Raw genomic sequence first — 24,000 nt, forward strand, 5'->3', positions numbered from 1 at the left:
TTTGTCATTGTATTAAATAATGCTTTTATATGTAACTAGCGCGGCATCAGGTGATCGAAGATCCTCCCAATTTACATGTTACAAATTACATTGGCATCACATCCATTGTCGTTTATAAAGTAAATTATAAACTTTAAATGGTTTAGAAGCCATACAATGCAAATTGCCCCTTATTTATCATTGCAGTCCAGCACGGATACGACCTTAGAGGCGTTCAGGCATAATCCAACGGACGTAGCGTCATACCACTGTTCGCTCGAACAAGTATTGTGCCATTGGTCCGTACCTGCGGTTCCTCTCGTACTACGCAGGAATGCTGTCGCAACAACGTTTTGTCATTAGTAGGGTAAAACTAACCTGTCTCACGACGGTCTAAACCCAGCTCACGTTCCCTTGCATGGGTGAACAATCCAACGCTTGGTGAATTTTGCTTCACAATGATAGGAAGAGCCGACATCGAAGGATCAAAAAGCGACGTCGCTATGAACGCTGGCCGCCACAAGCCAGTTATCCCTATGGTAACTTTTCTTACACGTCTTGTTAAAAACTCTTTAAACCAAAAGGATCGATAGGCCGAGCTTTTGCTGTCCCTGTGTGTACTGAACACCGAGATCAAGTCAGCATTTGCCCTTTTGCTCTATGTGTGGTTTCTGTCCGCACTGAGCTGGCCTTGGGACACCTCCGTTATTATTTGAGAGATGTACCGCCCCAGTCAAACTCCCTACCTGGCAATGTCCTTGAATTGGATCATACCTGAGTAATTGGAGTTATACCAAATTTTCAAATCAAAAATACATAAATGCACCGTTTTATTAAAGAATTTGTTTGCGATTATATAACAAACTCGTGATACTTTGATCAAGAAGCTTGCATCAAAACCCAATACCATAAGATATAATAAATATATCCGTATAATGGCTAGGAAATGATACACGTTCCATTTAATCAAGTAAGTAAGGAAACAATAAGAGTAGTGGTATTTCATTGACGATACCAAACCGAAGTCTAATATCTCCCACTTATTCTACACCTCTTATGTCTCCTTACACTGCCAGATTAGAGTCAAGCTCAAAAGGGTCTTCTTTCCCCGCTAATTATTCCAAGCCCGTTCCCTTGGCTGTGGTTTCGCTAGATAGTAGATAGGGACAGTAGGAATCTCGTTAATCCATTCATGCGCGTCACTAATTAGATGACGAGGCATTTGGCTACCTTAAGAGAGTCATAGTTACTCCCGCCGTTGACCCGCGCTTACTTGAATTTCTTCACTTTGACATTCAGAGCACTGGGCAGAAATCACATTGTGTCAACACCCGCTAGGGCCATCACAATGCTTTGTTTTAATTAGACAGTCGGATTCCCCAAGTCCGTGCCAGTTCTGAATTGATTGTTAATTGATAATCGTTATAATTAATAAGAACTAATTGGTTTGACCCAATTAGTATTCTTAAAAATTTTAGCAAGAAAGTTCCACAATTGGCTACGTAACTAACTATCCGGGGAACAAGTAACTAACATAAATGCTAGAAACTCTATTTACCCAGAACGAGCACATAAACCATGTTATTGTTTCCCAATCAAGCCCGACTATCTCAATCTTCAGAGCCAATCCTTATCCCGAAGTTACGGATCTAATTTGCCGACTTCCCTTACCTACATTATTCTATCGACTAGAGACTCTTCACCTTGGAGACCAGCTGCGGATATTGGTACGGCCTGTTGAGAAGTTTGCGTGTCCCCACCATAAATTTTCAAGGTCCGAGGAGAAAATATCGACACAACAGTATATGTCATGCTCTTCTAGCCCATCTACCATATCTCTCTGCGAAAGACTTCCATGGTAGTACGGCTATAAAACAGAAAAGAAAACTCTTCCGATATCTCTCGACGGCTTCTTTATGGTCGTTCCTGTTGCCAGGATGAGCACGAGGCCCATATTTAATAACAAACGGATACTCAACAGGTTACGGAATTGGAACCGTATTCCCTTTCGTTCAAAATTATTCAAGTATATTATATTAGCTTGATTTGTATATATTGCGTTTTTGGTTTTACTTGAAAATTTTCGGCTTTCGCCTTGAACTTAGGACCGACTAACTCGTGATCAACCACTGTTCACACGAAACCCTTCTCCACTTCAGTCCTCCAAGGTCTCATTCGATTATTTGCTACTACCACCAAGATCTGTACCAATGGCAGCTCCATGCAGGCTTACGCCAAACACTTCTACGCATACCATTGTACCTTCCTACTCACTAAAGTTTCAAAATTTATATCACAAGTAATATAAATCATCTACTTTAGCGGTAATGTATAGGTATACAACTTAAGCGCCATCCATTTTAAGGGCTAGTTGCTTCGGCAGGTGAGTTGTTACACACTCCTTAGCGGATTTCGACTTCCATGATCACCGTCCTGCTGTTTTAAGCAACCAACGCCTTTCATGGTATCTGCATGAGTTGTTAATTTGGGCACCGTAACATTACGTTTGGTTCATCCCACAGCGCCAGTTCTGCTTACCAAAAGTGGCCCACTGGGCACATTATATCATAACCTTAAACTTCATATCAAGAAAGTTAAGGTTCTTACCCATTTAAAGTTTGAGAATAGGTTAAGATCGTTTCGACCCTAAGGCCTCTAATCATTCGCTTTACCAGATAAGATTATTTTATATAATATTAAAATGCACCAGCTATCCTGAGGGAAACTTCGGAAGGAACCAGCTACTAGATGGTTCGATTGGTCTTTCGCCCCTATACTCAATTCTGACAATCGATTTGCACGTCAGAACTGTTTCGGTCTTCCATCAGGGTTTCCCCTGACTTCAACCTGATCAAGTATAGTTCACCATCTTTCGGGTCACAGCATATATGCTCAAGGTACGTTCCAGTTAGAGGCATAAATAATATAAATATCATTATACATAACTATATAGAACGCCCCGGGATTGTGTTAATTAGCTATAAATAGTTAAAAAACTAATCCCATTATTAGTCAAGTTAATTACGCTATTAGGTTTATATCCCAATAACTTGCACATATGTTAGACTCCTTGGTCCGTGTTTCAAGACGGGTCCCGAAGGTATCCTGAATCTTTCGCATTGTTAATCCTACAAGTGCATATAATAAACACAAAAATCAATGATAATCATGCCATTATATAATTCCGAAAAATTAACGCACTGTATTCATATAAATCTATCAGCACTTTATCAAATTAATAACATTTATTCTGTGTTAAAATGCAAGCAATTTAATTTGAATAAACTATAAGTTATATTTTATGATAAATTTGGTATGCTAATAGATTACAATGTCCTTATATGGAAAAAATGCACACTATTATCATAATATTGTTTAAATATTACAATTTTAATGATGAATTTTCCATAACGGATATTCAGGTTCATCGGGCTTAACCTCTAAGCAGTTTCACGTACTGTTTAACTCTCTATTCAGAGTTCTTTTCAACTTTCCCTCACGGTACTTGTTTACTATCGGTCTCATGGTTATATTTAGTTTTAGATGGAGTTTACCACCCACTTAGTGCTGCACTATCAAGCAACACGACTCTTTGGAAACATCATCTAGTAATCATTAACGTTATACGGGCCTGGCACCCTCTATGGGTAAATGGCCTCATTTAAGAAGGACTTAAATCGTTAATTTCTCATACTAGAATATTGACGCTCCATACACTGCATCTCACATTTGCCATATAGACAAAGTGACTTAGTGCTGAACTGATTTCTTTTCGCTCGCCGCTACTAAGAAAATCCTTGTTAGTTTCTTTTCCTCCCCTAATTAATATGCTTAAATTCAGGGGGTAGTCCCATATGAGTTGAGGTTGTATATAACTTTTATTTGCAATTAATTCTTTATATATAATGATAAAACATTTTATTAAATTCGTTTAAAGCTGACGTATATATATATTAATGGCATTTATTTGTAACGAATTAACGAAGAATAATAATATTGTCAACGTTTTTCATATTTCAAATCATTAATAAGAGACAATTCTAGATAATATTTTATGCTAGACATTTCTCAGTATTATTTGATTGAAAAAGAAAATATTCCTCTTCGTTTTTCTCAAAGTTTAATTACTATTGTGAGATAATGTTTTTCATATATTTGTTAATATTATGAATAAAATAATTAAATTATTTTTATCCAATAATATACCATATGCTTATAAAATTTTATTATAAAATTTGTATAAACAACTTAATTAGCATAGTCTTACAACCCTCAACCATATGTAGTCCAAGCAGCACTATAAAATTAATTAAAGTACATAACAGCATGGACTGCGATATGCGTTCAAAATGTCGATGTTCATGTGTCCTGCAGTTCACACGATGACGCACAGTTTGCTGCGTTCTTCATCGACCCATGAGCCGAGTGATCCACCGCTTAGAGTTTTATAATATTGGTTTTAAATTTGGTCAAATATGTTTTTATTGAAAGAAATTAAAAATACACCATTTTACTGGCATATATCAATTCCTTCAATAAATGTATTTATATACCTAAAATAAATGCTGCGAAATGTCTTAGTTTTATATAAACAATATATATCAAAGTATTATTTGTAATGGCATTTGTTTGTTAATATATATTGATAATTTATATAAAACATTAACCTGAAACCAGGTACAACATTGTATATTTTAGGTTGTTGCATTATCCAATGTATGATCATCATCAAATTAGTTGGCCAATACATCTCGCAACGCGTGTATATTATGGTCCATATACACACAAAAGTTTATAATAAATATATAAAATATATTTTATTATATTAATAATTCGATTTGCTTGTTCGAATTTTATGTTTGTTTCTATTTAATTTATTTGTAATAATATTATATTATTACAATATTTCGATTTGCTTGTTCGAAATTTATTTGATCTTTTACTTTTAAGATCATATTTTTGGTATAATTATTATTATAATTATTATGTATATATATATATATATTGGTAATTTGTATTAAATTTGTATTAACAAATTTTTTTATTAACGGTAAGGATATTATACAATAATGATCCTTCCGCAGGTTCACCTACGGAAACCTTGTTACGACTTTTACTTCCTCTAAATAATCAAGTTCGGTCAACTTTTGCGAAACAACCGTAACACACAAGGCGTCACAGTGATCACGTCCGGAGACCTCACTAAATAATTCAATCGGTAGTAGCGACGGGCGGTGTGTACAAAGGGCAGGGACGTAATCAATGCGAGTTAATGACTCACACTTACTGGGAATTCCAAGTTCATGTGAACAGTTTCAGTTCACAATCCCAAGCATGAAAGTGGTTCAGCGGTTTACCCGGACCTCTCGGTCTAGGAAATACACGTTGATACTTTCATTGTAGCGCGCGTGCAGCCCAGGACATCTAAGGGCATCACAGACCTGTTATTGCTCAATCTCATTATTGCTAGACGCAATTTGTCCATTTAAGAAGCTAGTGTCCTTATAATGGGACAAACCAACAGGTACGGCTCCACTTATATAAACACATTCAAACACAATAAACATTTTACTGCCACCATGAATGAAGGCTATATAAGCTTCAACACCATAATCCTGAAGATATCTATTTAATATATTTGAGTCTCGTTCGTTATCGGAATTAACCAGACAAATCACTCCACGAACTAAGAACGGCCATGCACCACCACCCATAGATTCGAGAAAGAGCTATCAATCTGTCTTACACACTTATGTTCGGACCTGGTAAGTTTTCCCGTGTTGAGTCAAATTAAGCCGCAGGCTCCACTCCTGGTGGTGCCCTTCCGTCAATTCCTTTAAGTTTCAGCTTTGCAACCATACTTCCCCCGGAGCCCAAAAGCTTTGGTTTCCCGGGAAGCGACTGAGAGAGCCATAAAAGTAGCTACACCCAATTGCTAGCTGGCATCGTTTATGGTTAGAACTAGGGCGGTATCTGATCGCCTTCGAACCTCTAACTTTCGTTCTTGATTAATGAAAACATCTTTGGCAAATGCTTTCGCTTAAGTTAGTCTTACGACGGTCCAAGAATTTCACCTCTCGCGTCGTAATACTAATGCCCCCAAACTGCTTCTATTAATCATTACCTCTTGATCTGAAAACCAATGAAAGCAGAACAGAGGTCTTATTTCATTATCCCATGCACAGAATATTCAGGCATTTGAAGCCTGCTTTAAGCACTCTAATTTGTTCAAAGTAATTGTACCGGCCCACAATAACACTCGTTTAAGAGCACTAATGCAGGTTTTTAAATAGGAGGAACATATGAAAAAATACAAGTATTTAAACACATATAAGAACTCCACCGGTAATACGCTTACATACATAAAGGTATAGTACTAACCACAATTGTAAGTTGTACTACCCGTATGAAGCACAAGTTCAACTACGAACGTTTTAACCGCAACAACTTTAATATACGCTATTGGAGCTGGAATTACCGCGGCTGCTGGCACCAGACTTGCCCTCCAATTGGTCCTTGTTAAAGGATTTAAAGTGTACTCATTCCAATTACAGGGCCTCGGATATGAGTCCTGTATTGTTATTTTTCGTCACTACCTCCCCGAGCTGGGAGTGGGTAATTTACGCGCCTGCTGCCTTCCTTAGATGTGGTAGCCGTTTCTCAGGCTCCCTCTCCGGAATCGAACCCTGATTCCCCGTTACCCGTTGCAACCATGGTAGTCCTAGATACTACCATCAAAAGTTGATAGGGCAGACATTTGAAAGATCTGTCGTCGGTACAAGACCATACGATCTGCATGTTATCTAGAGTTCAACCAATATAACGATCTTGCGATCGCTTGGTTTTAGCCTAATAAAAGCACATGTCCCATAAGGTTCATGTTTTAATTGCATGTATTAGCTCTAGAATTACCACAGTTATCCAAGTAACTGTTAACGATCTAAGGAACCATAACTGATATAATGAGCCTTTTGCGGTTTCACTTTTAATTCGTGTGTACTTAGACATGCATGGCTTAATCTTTGAGACAAGCATATAACTACTGGCAGGATCAACCAGAATAATGTTTTCGTTCATATTTCATTCATATTTTTTGAATAGAAATTAGTAATATAAATATAATAGATTTTATTTCCATTTTATATGTTCGGTTTTTCTTAAATATTGATTTTAATTCAATATTTTTTTTTTGCTTTGTGAAATAATTCTATTTTAATTCGAATACGGCCATTTTTATATGGCATTCGTATACGTTCTTTAATTTTTACTTGTTTCGCCACTAATATAACAAGTTTATAATTGATGTTAAAGAAAAAGTACAACTTTTTTATAACACAATTTTCAATATATATTGTTCTTTCTATAAGTTTTTATTATATTATATATACATATTTCATTCTAAAATATCATTTTTGTTCAACATACATAATTATTGTATCCACACATGTACAATTTTTGTTTAACCAATATAAATATTGAGTTAAATCATTTGCATTTTGATGATAAATTTAAAATTTATCTTTTCCATATAACTCTCTGGTAATATATGATATAAAACCGAGCGCATATGAAATTATTTTGATCACTAATATTGCAATTATATTTTATTATAATGCTTTTTGTAAACACATTGTACCGGCAAGCGATACTCTGTGCCCAAACGACAGGGGATATAATAATTTAATATAAATTATCATATATACCTGCCACCAAAGATTAACGATAAAAGTCGGAAACAATTTGTTATTCTATATATAATAGAAACTTGACCTCTGTTTCACCTTATTATCATGGGTTTATAATATTAACCGCGTAGCCAAGTCTTAATTTCATTTAAGAAACAAATTTATACGGATAATATTTTGATTTTAATATATGTTGTTCTATTGATAACAAAAGTATATATTATAATATATTTTGTTCAATAGTAGATGGACTACTTACTGTACCATCCTTATTTTTTATTATTATTGATATACATTATATTGACAACAGCATATGATATTCATATGGTTTGTTCAATAATTAATTGGTGGACAACCACTGACCATCCTATAGTAGTTTTTGGCCACGACGTCTAAATATCGAAATTATTTAATTCCGTTTGCCACCCATACGATAGATATTAACTATCTATAATAATAATGTGTACGCATAAAATATTATATGTATATATATAGACCAACAGACAAGCACTTCACCCTATAGTAGTTTTTGGCCACGACGTCTATATATCGGGCATATTTAATTCTCTTTGCCACCCAACCAAAGATATTCACTTTTTTATATAAAGTATTATTTGATCATATTAATATAACCAATTATTTCTGCCATATTCATATAATTTCTTTATGAATTATTTTTTGGTCATATCCATATAATCTATATGCCGTATCCATATAATGAATACGGCATATCCATACAACTAGCCATATTTGTATGTCAATGTATATTTTATTATACATTTTTTTTCTTTATACATATAATATGGTATTTCCATATCGCTATAATTGAATTATATGTATAAGATATCATTTATATATAGCATTGCCAAAATAATATGATAAACATAAATTTTGAACAATACGGCCGGTCGGCGAGCACTGCCTCCCTATATATGTTTTTGGCCACGACGTCTAAATATTGGGTATTTTTCGTACTGCGGCCCCGGTGTATGTAAATTGGGCATATTTCGTACTGATGCCAACATATCTATATGACTCATTATTTTCTTCCATATCAATATAACTTCTTTTATTTCCATATTCAAGTAATTTCTTTATTTGCCATATCAATATAAAATATTTTTTGGTCATATTTATATAATCTATATGACGTATCCATATAATGAATACGGCATATCCATACAACTAGCCATATTTGTATGTCAATGTATATTTTATTATACATTTTTTTTCTTTATACATATAATATGGTATTTCCATATCGCTATAATTGAATTATATGTATAAGATATCATTTATATATAGCATTGCCAAAATAATATGATAAACATAAATTTTGAACAATACGGCCGGTCGGCGAGCACTGCCTCCCTATATATGTTTTTGGCCACGACGTCTAAATATTGGGTATTTTTCGTACTGCGGCCCCGGTGTATGTAAATTGGGCATATTTCGTACTGATGCCAACATATCTATATGACTCATTATTTTCTTCCATATCAATATAACTTCTTTTATTTCCATATTCAAGTAATTTCTTTATTTGCCATATCAATATAAAATATTTTTTGGTCATATTTATATAATCTATATGCCGTATCCATATAATGAATACGGCATATCCATACAACTAGCCATATTTGTATGTCAATGTATATTTTATTATACATTTTTTTTCTTTATACATATAATATGGTATTTCCATATCGCTATAATTGAATTATATGTATAAGATATCATTTATATATAGCATTGCCAAAATAATATGATAAACATAAATTTTGAACAATACGGCCGGTCGGCGAGCACTGCCTCCCTATATATGTTTTTGGCCACGACGTCTAAATATTGGGTATTTTTCGTACTGCGGCCCCGGTGTATGTAAATTGGGCATATTTCGTACTGATGCCAACATATCTATATGACTCATTATTTTCTTCCATATCAATATAACTTCTTTTATTTCCATATTCAAGTAATTTCTTTATTTGCCATATCAATATAAAATATTTTTTGGTCATATTTATATAATCTATATGCCGTATCCATATAATGAATACGGCATATCCATACAACTAGCCATATTTGTATGTCAATGTATATTTTATTATACATTTTTTTTCTTTATACATATAATATGGTATTTCCATATCGCTATAATTGAATTATATGTATAAGATATCATTTATATATAGCATTGCCAAAATAATATGATAAACATAAATTTTGAACAATACGGCCGGTCGGCGAGCACTGCCTCCCTATATATGTTTTTGGCCACGACGTCTAAATATTGGGTATTTTTCGTACTGCGGCCCCGGTGTATGTAAATTGGGCATATTTCGTACTGATGCCAACATATCTATATGACTCATTATTTTCTTCCATATCAATATAACTTCTTTTATTTCCATATTCAAGTAATTTCTTTATTTGCCATATCAATATAAAATATTTTTTGGTCATATTTATATAATCTATATGCCGTATCCATATAATGAATACGGCATATCCATACAACTAGCCATATTTGTATGTCAATGTATATTTTATTATACATTTTTTTTCTTTATACATATAATATGGTATTTCCATATCGCTATAATTGAATTATATGTATAAGATATCATTTATATATAGCATTGCCAAAATAATATGATAAACATAAATTTTGAACAATACGGCCGGTCGGCGAGCACTGCCTCCCTATATATGTTTTTGGCCACGACGTCTAAATATTGGGTATTTATCGTACTGCGGCTCCGGTGTATGTAAATTGGGCATATTTCGTACTGATGCCACCATATCCATATAACTTATTTTTTGTTCTATATCTATATAATTAATTTTTTTTCCATACCTATAACTATTAAACTAATTTTTTTCCATATCCATACTTGAACTTATTATTTTTCCATATCCATATAACTCGTTTTTTCCATATCCACACTAGAATTTAGTATTTATCCCATATCCATATAAATCATTATTTACCATATCAATATAAATAATATTTTTCCATATTCATACTAGAACTTATTATTTCTTTAATATTCATATAACTCAATATTTTTTCATATCCATACTAGAACTTATTCTTTTTCCCATATCCAGACTAGAACTTATAAATTTTCCCATATTCATATAACTAATTTTTTTCATATCCATACTAGAACATTATATTTTGCCATATCTATATAACTCATTTTATTCCATATCCATACTAGAACTTATTATTTCTTAAATATCCATATAACTTAATATTTTTCCATATCCATACCAGAACTTTTTATTTTTCCCATATCCATAGAACTAATTTTTTTCATATCCATACTAGAACCTAATTTTCTTCCTATATCCATATAACTTATTATTTACTATTACAATATAATTAATTTTTTCCATATCCATACTAGAGCTTATTATCTCTTCAATATCCATAAAACTCAATATTTTTTCATATCCATACTAGAACTGATTATTTTTCCCATATCCATACTAGAACTCAGTATTCTTCCCATATCCATACTACAACTTAGTATTTTTCCCATATGCATATAACTCATTATTTAGCATATCAATATAACTAATTTTTTTCCATATCCATACTAGAACTTATTATTTCTTTAATATCCATATAACTCAATATTTTTTTATATCCATACTAGAACTTATTATTTTTCCCATATCCATACTAGAACTTATATTTTCCCATATTCATATAACTAATTTTTTTCATATCCATACTAGAACTTATATTTTATATTAATAATTTTTTCCATATCCATACTAGAACTTATTACCATATACTTATTTTTCCATATTCATACTAGAACTTATTATTTTTCCCATATCCATAGAACTAATTTTTTTCATATCCATACTAGAACTAATTTTTTCCATATCCATATACTACTCATATAATTTTTTTCATATCCATACTAGAACTTATTATTTCTTTAATATCCATATAACTCAATATTTTTTCATATCCATACTAGAACTTATCATTTTTCCCATATTCATATAACTCATTTTTCCATATCCATACTAGAACTCTGTATTCTTTTCCATATCCATATAACTCATTTTTTTTTCATATCCATACTAGAACTTATTATTTTCCCATATCCACATAACTCATTTTTTTCATATCCATACTAGAACTTGTTATTTTTCCCATATCCATATAACTCATTTTTTTCATATCCATACTAGAACTTAATATTATTTTCATATCCATATAACTCATGTTTGGACTTGGAATATTTTTATACACGTCACTAATAGGATGACGATTCAATATCTATTTTAAGAGGACATTACTTGCATATGTCTCTTACTTGCATGTTCGGACTTCGAATTTTTTTTTAGAGGTCCCTAATAGGATGACGATTCAGTTGGCTACCTTAAGAGGTACATATACTTGCATATGTCTCTTACTTGTATGTTCGGACTTAGAATATTTTTATACACGTCACTAATAGGATGACGATTCAGTTGGCTACCTTAAGAGGTACATATACTTGCATATGTCTCTTACTTGCATGTTCGGACTTAGAATATTTTTATACACGTCACTAATAGGATGACGATTCAGTTGGCTACCTTAAGAGGTACATATACTTGCATATGTCTCTTACTTGCATGTTCGGACTTAGAATATTTTTATACGCGTCACTAATAGGATGACGATTCAGTTGGCTACCTTAAGAGGTACATATACTTGCATATGTCTCTTACTTGTATGTTCGGACTTAGAATATTTTTATACACGTCACTAATAGGATGACGATTCAGTTGGCTACCTTAAGAGGTACATATACTTGCATATGTCTCTTACTTGTATGTTCGGACTTAGAATATTTTTATACACGTCACTAATAGGATGACGATTCAGTTGGCTACCTTAAGAGGTACATATACTTGCATATGTCTCTTACTTGTATGTTCGGACTTAGAATATTTGTATACACGTCACTAATAGGATGACGATTCAGTTGGCTACCTTAAGAAGTACATATACTTGCATATGTCTCTTATTTGCATGTTCGGACTTAGAATATTTTTATACGCGTCACTAATAGGATGACGATACATATGGCTACCATTGTTAAATATATTTAAATAAAATTTATTTAAATATAATTATTATTTTATATATATATATTTTATATATATATATATTCTGACTTAAAAAAGCCAAACAAAATAAACACAATTAAATTTATGTTTATTATCGAATCATCAAGCAAAGGATAAGCTTCAGTGGATCGCAGTATGGCAGCTGCTCAACCACTTACAACACCTTGCCTGTTACAAAAGTCGTTTACAATTGATTCTAGGCTTTGTCATTGTATTAAATAATGCTTTTATATGTAACTAGCGCGGCATCAGGTGATCGAAGATCCTCCCAATTTACTATGTTACAAATTACATTGGCATCACATCCATTGTCGTTTATAAAGTAAATTATAAACTTTAAATGGTTTAGAAGCCATACAATGCAAATTGCCCCTTATTTATCATTGCAGTCCAGCACGGATACGACCTTAGAGGCGTTCAGGCATAATCCAACGGACGTAGCGTCATACCACTGTTCGCTCGAACAAGTATTGTGCCATTGGTCCGTACCTGCGGTTCCTCTCGTACTACGCAGGAATGCTGTCGCAACAACGTTTTGTCATTAGTAGGGTAAAACTAACCTGTCTCACGACGGTCTAAACCCAGCTCACGTTCCCTTGCATGGGTGAACAATCCAACGCTTGGTGAATTTTGCTTCACAATGATAGGAAGAGCCGACATCGAAGGATCAAAAAGCGACGTCGCTATGAACGCTTGGCCGCCACAAGCCAGTTATCCCTATGGTAACTTTTCTGACACCTCTTGTTAAAAACTCTTTAAACCAAAAGGATCGATAGGCCGAGCTTTTGCTGTCCCTGTGTGTACTGAACACCGAGATCAAGTCAGCATTTGCCCTTTTGCTCTATGTGTGGTTTCTGTCCGCACTGAGCTGGCCTTGGGACACCTCCGTTATTATTTGAGAGATGTACCGCCCCAGTCAAACTCCCTACCTGGCAATGTCCTTGAATTGGATCATACCTGAGTAATTGGAGTTATACCAAATTTTCAAATCAAAAATACATAAATGCACCGTTTTATTAAAGAATTTGTTTGCGATTATATAACAAACTCGTGATACTTTGATCAAGAAGCTTGCATCAAAACCCAATACCATAAGATATAATAAATATATCCGTATAATGGCTAGGAAATGATACACGTTCCATTTAATCAAGTAAGTAAGGAAACAATAAGAGTAGTGGTATTTCATTGACGATACCAAACCGAAGTCTAATATCTCCCACTTATTCTACACCTCTTATGTCTCCTTACACTGCCAGATTAGAGTCAAGCTCAAAAGGGTCTTCTTTCCCCGCTAATTATTCCAAGCCCGTTCCCTTGGCTGTGGTTTCGCTAGATAGTAGATAGGGACAGTAGGAATCTCGTTAATCCATTCATGCGCGTCACTAATTAGATGACGAGGCATTTGGCTACCTTAAGAGAGTCATAGTTACTCCCGCCGTTGACCCGCGCTTACTTGAATTTCTTCACTTTGACATTCAGAGCACTGGGCAGAAATCACATTGTGTCAACACCCGCTAGGGCCATCACAATGCTTTGTTTTAATTAGACAGTCGGATTCCCCAAGTCCGTGCCAGTTCTGAATTGATTGTTAATTGATAATCGTTATAATTAATAAGAACTAATTGGTTTGACCCAATTAGTATTCTTAAAAATTTTAGCAAGAAAGTTCCACAATTGGCTACGTAACTAACTATCCGGGGAACAAGTAACTAACATAAATGCTAGAAACTCTATTTACCCAGAACGAGCACATAAACCATGTTATTGTTTCCCAATCAAGCCCGACTATCTCAATCTTCAGAGCCAATCCTTATCCCGAAGTTACGGATCTAATTTGCCGACTTCCCTTACCTACATTATTCTATCGACTAGAGACTCTTCACCTTGGAGACCAGCTGCGGATATTGGTACGGCCTGTTGAGAAGTTTGCGTGTCCCCACCATAAATTTTCAAGGTCCGAGGAGAAAATATCGACACAACAGTATATGTCATGCTCTTCTAGCCCATCTACCATATCTCTCTGCGAAAGACTTCCATGGTAGTACGGCTATAAAACAGAAAAGAAAACTCTTCCGATATCTCTCGACGGCTTCTTTATGGTCGTTCCTGTTGCCAGGATGAGCACGAGGCCCATATTTAATAACAAACGGATACTCAACAGGTTACGGAATTGGAACCGTATTCCCTTTCGTTCAAAATTATTCAAGTATATTATATTAGCTTGATTTGTATATATTGCGTTTTTGGTTTTACTTGAAAATTTTCGGCTTTCGCCTTGAACTTAGGACCGACTAACTCGTGATCAACCACTGTTCACACGAAACCCTTCTCCACTTCAGTCCTCCAAGGTCTCATTCGATTATTTGCTACTACCACCAAGATCTGTACCAATGGCAGCTCCATGCAGGCTTACGCCAAACACTTCTACGCATACCATTGTACCTTCCTACTCACTAAAGTTTCAAAATTTATATCACAAGTAATATAAATCATCTACTTTAGCGGTAATGTATAGGTATACAACTTAAGCGCCATCCATTTTAAGGGCTAGTTGCTTCGGCAGGTGAGTTGTTACACACTCCTTAGCGGATTTCGACTTCCATGATCACCGTCCTGCTGTTTTAAGCAACCAACGCCTTTCATGGTATCTGCATGAGTTGTTAATTTGGGCACCGTAACATTACGTTTGGTTCATCCCACAGCGCCAGTTCTGCTTACCAAAAGTGGCCCACTGGGCACATTATATCATAACCTTAAACTTCATATCAAGAAAGTTAAGGTTCTTACCCATTTAAAGTTTGAGAATAGGTTAAGATCGTTTCGACCCTAAGGCCTCTAATCATTCGCTTTACCAGATAAGATTATTTTATATAATATTAAAATGCACCAGCTATCCTGAGGGAAACTTCGGAAGGAACCAGCTACTAGATGGTTCGATTGGTCTTTCGCCCCTATACTCAATTCTGACAATCGATTTGCACGTCAGAACTGTTTCGGTCTTCCATCAGGGTTTCCCCTGACTTCAACCTGATCAAGTATAGTTCACCATCTTTCGGGTCACAGCATATATGCTCAAGGTACGTTCCAGTTAGAGGCATAAATAATATAAATATCATTATACATAACTATATAGAACGCCCCGGGATTGTGTTAATTAGCTATAAATAGTTAAAAAACTAATCCCATTATTAGTCAAGTTAATTACGCTATTAGGTTTATATCCCAATAACTTGCACATATGTTAGACTCCTTGGTCCGTGTTTCAAGACGGGTCCCGAAGGTATCCTGAATCTTTCGCATTGTTAATCCTACAAGTGCATATAATAAACACAAAAATCAATGATAATCATGCCATTATATAATTCCGAAAAATTAACGCACTGTATTCATATAAATCTATCAGCACTTTATCAAATTAATAACATTTATTCTGTGTTAAAATGCAAGCAATTTAATTTGAATAAACTATAAGTTATATTTTATGATAAATTTGGTATGCTAATAGATTACAATGTCCTTATATGGAAAAAATGCACACTATTATCATAATATTGTTTAAATATTACAATTTTAATGATGAATTTTCCATAACGGATATTCAGGTTCATCGGGCTTAACCTCTAAGCAGTTTCACGTACTGTTTAACTCTCTATTCAGAGTTCTTTTCAACTTTCCCTCACGGTACTTGTTTACTATCGGTCTCATGGTTATATTTAGTTTTAGATGGAGTTTACCACCCACTTAGTGCTGCACTATCAAGCAACACGACTCTTTGGAAACATCATCTAGTAATCATTAACGTTATACGGGCCTGGCACCCTCTATGGGTAAATGGCCTCATTTAAGAAGGACTTAAATCGTTAATTTCTCATACTAGAATATTGACGCTCCATACACTGCATCTCACATTTGCCATATAGACAAAGTGACTTAGTGCTGAACTGATTTCTTTTCGCTCGCCGCTACTAAGAAAATCCTTGTTAGTTTCTTTTCCTCCCCTAATTAATATGCTTAAATTCAGGGGGTAGTCCCATATGAGTTGAGGTTGTATATAACTTTTATTTGCAATTAATTCTTTATATATAATGATAAAACATTTTATTAAATTCGTTTAAAGCTGACGTATATATATATTAATGGCATTTATTTGTAACGAATTAACGAAGAATAATAATATTGTCAACGTTTTTCATATTTCAAATCATTAATAAGAGACAATTCTAGATAATATTTTATGCTAGACATTTCTCAGTATTATTTGATTGAAAAAGAAAATATTCCTCTTCGTTTTTCTCAAAGTTTAATTACTATTGTGAGATAATGTTTTTCATATATTTGTTAATATTATGAATAAAATAATTAAATTATTTTTATCCAATAATATACCATATGCTTATAAAATTTTATTATAAAATTTGTATAAACAACTTAATTAGCATAGTCTTACAACCCTCAACCATATGTAGTCCAAGCAGCACTATAAAATTAATTAAAGTACATAACAGCATGGACTGCGATATGCGTTCAAAATGTCGATGTTCATGTGTCCTGCAGTTCACACGATGACGCACAGTTTGCTGCGTTCTTCATCGACCCATGAGCCGAGTGATCCACCGCTTAGAGTTTTATAATATTGGTTTTAAATTTGGTCAAATATGTTTTTATTGAAAGAAATTAAAAATACACCATTTTACTGGCATATATCAATTCCTTCAATAAATGTATTTATATACCTAAAATAAATGCTGCGAAATGTCTTAGTTTTATATAAACAATATATATCAAAGTATTATTTGTAATGGCATTTGTTTGTTAATATATATTGATAATTTTATATAAAACATTAACCTGAAACCAGGTACAACATTGTATATTTTAGGTTGTTGCATTATCCAATGTATGATCATCATCAAATTAGTTGGCCAATACATCTCGCAACGCGTGTATATTATGGTCCATATACACACAAAAGTTTATAATAAATATATAAAATATATTTTATTATATTAATAATTCGATTTGCTTGTTCGAATTTTATGTTTGTTTCTATTTAATTTATTTGTAATAATATTATATTATTACAATATTTCGATTTGCTTGTTCGAAATTTATTTGATCTTTTACTTTTAAGATCATATTTTTGGTATAATTATTATTATAATTATTATGTATATATATATATATATTGGTAATTTGTATTAAATTTGTATTAACAAATTTTTTTATTAACGGTAAGGATATTATACAATAATGATCCTTCCGCAGGTTCACCTACGGAAACCTTGTTACGACTTTTACTTCCTCTAAATAATCAAGTTCGGTCAACTTTTGCGAAACAACCGTAACACACAAGGCGTCACAGTGATCACGTCCGGAGACCTCACTAAATAATTCAATCGGTAGTAGCGACGGGCGGTGTGTACAAAGGGCAGGGACGTAATCAATGCGAGTTAATGACTCACACTTACTGGGAATTCCAAGTTCATGTGAACAGTTTCAGTTCACAATCCCAAGCATGAAAGTGGTTCAGCGGTTTACCCGGACCTCTCGGTCTAGGAAATACACGTTGATACTTTCATTGTAGCGCGCGTGCAGCCCAGGACATCTAAGGGCATCACAGACCTGTTATTGCTCAATCTCATTATTGCTAGACGCAATTTGTCCATTTAAGAAGCTAGTGTCCTTATAATGGGACAAACCAACAGGTACGGCTCCACTTATATAAACACATTCAAACACAATAAACATTTTACTGCCACCATGAATGAAGGCTATATAAGCTTCAACACCATAATCCTGAAGATATCTATTTAATATATTTGAGTCTCGTTCGTTATCGGAATTAACCAGACAAATCACTCCACGAACTAAGAACGGCCATGCACCACCACCCATAGATTCGAGAAAGAGCTATCAATCTGTCTTACACACTTATGTTCGGACCTGGTAAGTTTTCCCGTGTTGAGTCAAATTAAGCCGCAGGCTCCACTCCTGGTGGTGCCCTTCCGTCAATTCCTTTAAGTTTCAGCTTTGCAACCATACTTCCCCCGGAGCCCAAAAGCTTTGGTTTCCCGGGAAGCGACTGAGAGAGCCATAAAAGTAGCTACACCCAATTGCTAGCTGGCATCGTTTATGGTTAGAACTAGGGCGGTATCTGATCGCCTTCGAACCTCTAACTTTCGTTCTTGATTAATGAAAACATCTTTGGCAAATGCTTTCGCTTAAGTTAGTCTTACGACGGTCCAAGAATTTCACCTCTCGCGTCGTAATACTAATGCCCCCAAACTGCTTCTATTAATCATTACCTCTTGATCTGAAAACCAATGAAAGCAGAACAGAGGTCTTATTTCATTATCCCATGCACAGAATATTCAGGCATTTGAAGCCTGCTTTAAGCACTCTAATTTGTTCAAAGTAATTGTACCGGCCCACAATAACACTCGTTTAAGAGCACTAATGCAGGTTTTTAAATAGGAGGAACATATGAAAAAATACAAGTATTTAAACACATATAAGAACTCCACCGGTAATACGCTTACATACATAAAGGTATAGTACTAACCACAATTGTAAGTTGTACTACCCGTATGAAGCACAAGTTCAACTACGAACGTTTTAACCGCAACAACTTTAATATACGCTATTGGAGCTGGAATTACCGCGGCTGCTGGCACCAGACTTGCCCTCCAATTGGTCCTTGTTAAAGGATTTAAAGTGTACTCATTCCAATTACAGGGCCTCGGATATGAGTCCTGTATTGTTATTTTTCGTCACTACCTCCCCGAGCTGGGAGTGGGTAATTTACGCGCCTGCTGCCTTCCTTAGATGTGGTAGCCGTTTCTCAGGCTCCCTCTCCGGAATCGAACCCTGATTCCCCGTTACCCGTTGCAACCATGGTAGTCCTAGATACTACCATCAAAAGTTGATAGGGCAGACATTTGAAAGATCTGTCGTCGGTACAAGACCATACGATCTGCATGTTATCTAGAGTTCAACCAATATAACGATCTTGCGATCGCTTGGTTTTAGCCTAATAAAAGCACATGTCCCATAAGGTTCATGTTTTAATTGCATGTATTAGCTCTAGAATTACCACAGTTATCCAAGTAACTGTTAACGATCTAAGGAACCATAACTGATATAATGAGCCTTTTGCGGTTTCACTTTTAATTCGTGTGTACTTAGACATGCATGGCTTAATCTTTGAGACAAGCATATAACTACTGGCAGGATCAACCAGAATAATGTTTTCGTTCATATTTCATTCATATTTTTTGAATAGAAATTAGTAATATAAATATAATAGATTTTATTTCCATTTTATATGTTCGGTTTTTCTTAAATATTGATTTTAATTCAATATTTTTTTTTTGCTTTGTGAAATAATTCTATTTTAATTCGAATACGGCCATTTTTATATGGCATTCGTATACGTTCTTTAATTTTTACTTGTTTCGCCACTAATATAACAAGTTTATAATTGATGTTAAAGAAAAAGTACAACTTTTTTATAACACAATTTTCAATATATATTGTTCTTTCTATAAGTTTTTATTATATTATATATACATATTTCATTCTAAAATATCATTTTTGTTCAACATACATAATTATTGTATCCACACATGTACAATTTTTGTTTAACCAATATAAATATTGAGTTAAATCATTTGCATTTTGATGATAAATTTAAAATTTATCTTTTCCATATAACTCTCTGGTAATATATGATATAAAACCGAGCGCATATGAAATTATTTTGATCACTAATATTGCAATTATATTTTATTATAATGCTTTTTGTAAACACATTGTACCGGCAAGCGATACTCTGTGCCCAAACGACAGGGGATATAATAATTTAATATAAATTATCATATATACCTGCCACCAAAGATTAACGATAAAAGTCGGAAACAATTTGTTATTCTATATATAATAGAAACTTGACCTCTGTTTCACCTTATTATCATGGGTTTATAATATTAACCGCGTAGCCAAGTCTTAATTTCATTTAAGAAACAAATTTATACGGATAATATTTTGATTTTAATATATGTTGTTCTATTGATAACAAAAGTATATATTATAATATATTTTGTTCAATAGTAGATGGACTACTTACTGTACCATCCTTATTTTTTATTATTATTGATATACATTATATTGACAACAGCATATGATATTCATATGGTTTGTTCAATAATTAATTGGTGGACAACCACTGACCATCCTATAGTAGTTTTTGGCCACGACGTCTAAATATCGAAATTATTTAATTCCGTTTGCCACCCATACGATAGATATTAACTATCTATAATAATAATGTGTACGCATAAAATATTATATGTATATATATAGACCAACAGACAAGCACTTCACCCTATAGTAGTTTTTGGCCACGACGTCTATATATCGGGCATATTTAATTCTCTTTGCCACCCAACCAAAGATATTCACTTTTTTATATAAAGTATTATTTGATCATATTAATATAACCAATTATTTCTGCCATATTCATATAATTTCTTTATGAATTATTTTTTGGTCATATCCATATAATCTATATGCCGTATCCATATAATGAATACGGCATATCCATACAACTAGCCATATTTGTATGTCAATGTATATTTTATTATACATTTTTTTTCTTTATACATATAATATGGTATTTCCATATCGCTATAATTGAATTATATGTATAAGATATCATTTATATATAGCATTGCCAAAATAATATGATAAACATAAATTTTGAACAATACGGCCGGTCGGCGAGCACTGCCTCCCTATATATGTTTTTGGCCACGACGTCTAAATATTGGGTATTTTTCGTACTGCGGCCCCGGTGTATGTAAATTGGGCATATTTCGTACTGATGCCAACATATCTATATGACTCATTATTTTCTTCCATATCAATATAACTTCTTTTATTTCCATATTCAAGTAATTTCTTTATTTGCCATATCAATATAAAATATTTTTTGGTCATATTTATATAATCTATATGCCGTATCCATATAATGAATACGGCATATCCATACAACTAGCCATATTTGTATGTCAATGTATATTTTATTATACATTTTTTTTCTTTATACATATAATATGGTATTTCCATATCGCTATAATTGAATTATATGTATAAGATATCATTTATATATAGCATTGCCAAAATAATATGATAAACATAAATTTTGAACAATACGGCCGGTCGGCGAGCACTGCCTCCCTATATATGTTTTTGGCCACGACGTCTAAATATTGGGTATTTTTCGTACTGCGGCCCCGGTGTATGTAAATTGGGCATATTTCGTACTGATGCCAACATATCTATATGACTCATTATTTTCTTCCATATCAATATAACTTCTTTTATTTCCATATTCAAGTAATTTCTTTATTTGCCATATCAATATAAAATATTTTTTGGGCATATTTATATAATCTATATGCCGTATCCATATAATGAATACGGCATATCCATACAACTAGCCATATTTGTATGTCAATGTATATTTTATTATACATTTTTTTTCTTTATACATATAATATGGTATTTCCATATCGCTATAATTGAATTATATGTATAAGATATCATTTATATATAGCATTGCCAAAATAATATGATAAACATAAATTTTGAACAATACGGCCGGTCGGCGAGCACTGCCTCCCTATATATGTTTTTGGCCACGACGTCTAAATATTGGGTATTTTTCGTACTGCGGCCCCGGTATATGTAAATTGGGCATATTTCGTACTGATGCCAACATATCTATATGACTCATTATTTTCTTCCATATCAATATAACTTCTTTTATTTCCATATTCAAGTAATTTCTTTATTTGCCATATCAATATAAAATATTTTTTGGTCATATTTATATAATCTATATGCCGTATCCATATAATGAATACGGCATATCCATACAACTAGCCATATTTGTATGTCAATGTATATTTTATTATACATTTTTTTTCTTTATACATATAATATGGTATTTCCATATTGCTATAATTGAATTATATGTATAAGATATCATTTATATATAGCATTGCCAAAATAATATGATAAACATAAATTTTGAACAATACGGCCGGTCGGCGAGCACTGCCTCCCTATATATGTTTTTGGCCACGACGTCTAAATATTGGGTATTTTTCGTACTGCGGCCCCGGTGTTGGTAATTTGGGCATATTTCGTACTGATGCCAACATATCTATATGACTCATTATTTTCTTCCATATCAATATAACTTCTTTTATTTCCATATTCAAGTAATTTCTTTATTTGCCATATCAATATAAAATATTTTTTGGTCATATTTATATAATCTATATGCCGTATCCATATAATGAATACGGCATATCCATACAACTAGCCATATTTGTATGTCAATGTATATTTTATTATACATTTTTTTCTTTATACATATAATATGGTATTTCCATATCGCTATAATTGAATTATATGTATAAGATATCATTTATATATAGCATTGCCAAAATAATATGATAAACATAAATTTTGAACAATACGGCCGGTCGGCGAGCACTGCCTCCCTATATATGTTTTTGGCCACGACGTCTAAATATTGGGTATTTATCGTACTGCGGCTCCGGTGTATGTAAATTGGGCATATTTCGTACTGATGCCACCATATCCATATAACTTATTTTTTGTTCTATATCTATATAATTAATTTTTTTTCCATACCTATAACTATTAAACTAATTTTTTTCCATATCCATATTTGAACTTATTATTTTTCCCATATCCATATAACTCGTTTTTTCCATATCCACACTAGAATTTAGTATTTATCCCATATCCATATAAATCATTATTTACCATATCAATATAAATAATATTTTTCAATATTCATACTAGAACTTATTATTTCTTTAATATTCATATAACTCAATATTTTTTCATATCCATACTAGAACTTATTCTTTTTCCCATATCCATACTAGAACTTATAAATTTTCCCATATTCATATAACTAATTTTTTTCATATCCATACTAGAACCTAATTTTCTTCCTATATCCATATAACTTATTATTTACTATTACAATATAATTAATTTTTTCCATATCCATACTAGAGCTTATTATCTCTTCAATATCCATAAAACTCAATATTTTTTCATATCCATACTAGAACTGATTATTTTT

General features: G+C 33.1%; 5 non-coding genes and 1 pseudogene across 5 annotated transcripts; all 6 read right to left on the minus strand.

Moving 5' to 3' along the window:
- Nucleotides 1-165: 165 nt before the first annotated feature.
- LOC138914499 (large subunit ribosomal RNA) lies at nt 166-3,847 on the minus strand (annotated as a pseudogene).
- Nucleotides 3,848-4,245: 398 nt separating this feature from the next.
- On the minus strand, nt 4,246-4,424 carry LOC138914496 (5.8S ribosomal RNA). The gene has a single exon (XR_011420342.1). It is a non-coding gene; the product is annotated as a 5.8S ribosomal RNA (ribosomal RNA).
- A 622-nt stretch (nt 4,425-5,046) lies between these two features.
- On the minus strand, nt 5,047-7,041 carry LOC138914502 (small subunit ribosomal RNA). Its single transcript, XR_011420347.1, has one exon. It is a non-coding gene; the product is annotated as a small subunit ribosomal RNA (ribosomal RNA).
- Nucleotides 7,042-12,903: 5,862 nt separating this feature from the next.
- LOC138914497 (large subunit ribosomal RNA) lies at nt 12,904-16,860 on the minus strand. The gene has a single exon (XR_011420343.1). It is a non-coding gene; the product is annotated as a large subunit ribosomal RNA (ribosomal RNA).
- Nucleotides 16,861-17,258: 398 nt separating this feature from the next.
- On the minus strand, nt 17,259-17,437 carry LOC138914500 (5.8S ribosomal RNA). The gene has a single exon (XR_011420345.1). It is a non-coding gene; the product is annotated as a 5.8S ribosomal RNA (ribosomal RNA).
- A 623-nt stretch (nt 17,438-18,060) lies between these two features.
- Nucleotides 18,061-20,055, minus strand: LOC138914503 (small subunit ribosomal RNA). The gene has a single exon (XR_011420348.1). It is a non-coding gene; the product is annotated as a small subunit ribosomal RNA (ribosomal RNA).
- Between the last annotated feature and the right edge of the window lie 3,945 nt (nt 20,056-24,000).

The sequence above is a fragment of the Drosophila takahashii genome, unplaced genomic scaffold (assembly GCF_030179915.1).
Source record: "Drosophila takahashii strain IR98-3 E-12201 unplaced genomic scaffold, DtakHiC1v2 scaffold_24, whole genome shotgun sequence".
In the NCBI taxonomy this organism is placed as follows: Eukaryota; Metazoa; Arthropoda; class Insecta; order Diptera; family Drosophilidae; genus Drosophila; species Drosophila takahashii.